Below are 2642 nucleotides of genomic sequence, written 5' to 3' on the forward strand. Positions count from 1 at the left end.
TCAGCCTCCTGAGTAGCTGGGATTACAGACACCTGCCACCACGCCTGGCTAATTTTTGTATTTTTAGTAGAGACAGGGTTTCTTTCACCATGTTGACCAGGCTGGTCTTGAACTCCTGGCCTCAAGTGATCCAGCTGCCTTGGGCTCCCAAAGTGCTGGAATTACGAGCATGAGCCACCGTGCCCAGCTCCAAAGCTGACTTTCAGTGCATCCCTACAGCGACTCTTACTTTATCCCTTGCTCCAGAACTGTCCTAGATGACGTGACTTAGAAAGTGTCTCGGATGATTTTAATGCAAAAGAGCACACAGAGGAACATCCATATAGCCTCCCATGCCTTCACTAATACCACCCCCACCCCTGTACCAGAAGACATAAATCTCTTCCTTTTGTGAGCTGGGTCCTTTCAAAATTACTAGGGTGGGCTAGTTAAGTGGAGCGTGCACCTGCAGTGAAAGAGGGAGATAACTGAAAAAAGATGAAAGAACTTGACCAGATTCCTTTGTAGTTAATAAGTGATGATTGGATTTTCATGCTCTTGTGTTCGATGTGCCTTCCTTAAACCTTGTCATGACATCTCAGCCCATTACCCATCTGACGTGAAAAATAAAGGAGGAAGAAAGAAAGAACTTAACCAGGAGACCGAATATAAGAAGAGCCAGAGAGGACTATGGCTTTCTTTAGAGAAGAAGAGGCTGCAGAGGTGAAGCATCACTGGAATTATTAAATGAGTTTTGGAGGTTATGCATTGTTTCTAATTTCCCCTAGGTATAGATGTAAAAATTGTAGGAAACCATTCTTGGATGGAAGAAGCCACATTAAATGTTGGAGAAAGTTGCTGATGCAGGCACTCAAGAGTGGGGCAGAAGAAGAGCCAGTGGAGCAATGATGTCCTCGGGAACTAGCAAACGTACTTACTAGGTAGGCTTTCCAGTTTTCATGCCTTTATGGTTTTGTAAAAAGTAAAAACAGCTTTTCTCTAACAAAGGATGTCCTGAACAAGAGATGGGTCACCCTCAAATTTCTGGTTGCCTATTGCCGATTAAAAGGAAGGCCAGCTAAACACAAGGCAGTATTCTAGATTGGATTCTGAAATATAAAAAGGACATTAGTGGAAAAACTGGTGAAATCTAAGTCTGGAGTTTAGATAATGGCAGTGTATCAGTGTTAGTTTCTTGGCTTTGACAATGTACCAGGATAATATAATGTGTTAACCTTGGGGAACACTGGATGGGAATGTATGAGAATTCTCTGTACTATCTTTGCAAATTTTCTATAAATCTAAATTTATTCCAAAAGTGAAAAACAAACAAAAAGAAAACACCTAAAACTGAGGGAAAATAAGGAGGCCTGAATTTGAAAGCAGGCTAGTGGGTTTTTGCAGGGAGACATTTCCTTCAGGGCTAGGCAGAGCCCACCGAGAAGGTTAAATAGGAAGAGTGTAAAGACGGCTCCAAATATGGACTAGAAAGTAAGGTAATGAAACACAACTGGGGGAAAACAAGTAGAGGATAGACTCATACCAGGCTACTTAGTGTAAATTTTGAGAAAATGATCTCAATATTAACATATATATTATAATGAGGTAGGAATGATCTAATATAAACTCATTCTCTCACACAGATAATCCTTTAGTGTTCAGCCAAAGTTCAATTCACATGGAATTGACATCTGCCACCTTTGGTGAGAGTTATAAGAAACCAGGTGTGTTTTTTTTTCCCCTTCCTCCATGCCGATGTGAGCTGTGGTTAAACCATGGTTTTGGAGTGAGATGGCTTGATATTTTTTCTTACCATGTTGTTTCATAGTTTCCAATTCTGCATTAAAAAATTAAACAGCTTAAAAAATGAACAAGTAGAATTATATGAAACTAAAAATTTTCCATGTAATAAACTAAATAATCAACAAAATGAAAAGGCTACCCACAGAATGGGAGAAAATACTACTTGCAAACTGTATAGCTGATAAGAGGTACTATGGTCTGAATGTTTGTGTACCCCCAAATTCATGTGTTAATGCCTAATCTCCAATGTGATAGTGTTTCCATTAGGAGTTTCCTCCTAGGGCTCTGCCCTAATGAATGGCATTAGTGGCCCTATAAAAGTTGCCAGAGGGAGGTCGTTTGTCTATATGAGGCCATATGGAACAGTGGAGAGGCACCATAGAAAGCTCCATCTATGAGAAACAGGTACTCACTGGACACAAAATCTGCTAGCACCTTGATCTTGGATTTCCTATTCTCTAGAACTGTAAGAAATACATTTATGTTGTTTATAAGCCACCCAGTCTGAGATATTGTTATAATAGCTGGAATGGACTAAGACAGGAGGTTAATATCCAAAATACGCAAGAAATCCATACAAGAAAATAGCAGAAAAACAACCTGATTTTAAAAATGGGCAAAATATTTGAATAAACATTTCTTAAAAGAAGACATACATGCCGGGCGCGGTGGCTCAAGCCTGTAATCCCAGCACTTTGGGAGGCCGAGGCGGGTGGATCACAAGGTCAAGAGATCGAGACCATCCTGGTCAACATGGTGAAACCCCGTCTCTACTTAAAATACAAAAAATTAGCTGGGCATGGTGGCGTGTGCCTGTAATCCCAGCTACTCAGGAGGCTGAGGCAGGAGAATTGCCTGAA

At 40.7% G+C, this 2642-nt stretch overlaps 1 non-coding gene across 1 annotated transcript; it reads left to right on the forward strand.

The window, feature by feature from the left end:
• Positions 1-495: 495 nt before the first annotated feature.
• LOC119466830 lies at positions 496-599 on the forward strand. Its single transcript, XR_005195318.1, has one exon. It is a non-coding gene; the product is annotated as a small nucleolar RNA U13 (small nucleolar RNA).
• Positions 600-2642: the final 2043 nt, after the last annotated feature.

Source organism: Cebus imitator, unplaced genomic scaffold (genome assembly GCF_001604975.1).
Source record: "Cebus imitator isolate Cc_AM_T3 unplaced genomic scaffold, Cebus_imitator-1.0 Scaffold232, whole genome shotgun sequence".
NCBI lineage: Eukaryota > Metazoa > Chordata > Mammalia > Primates > Cebidae > Cebus > Cebus imitator.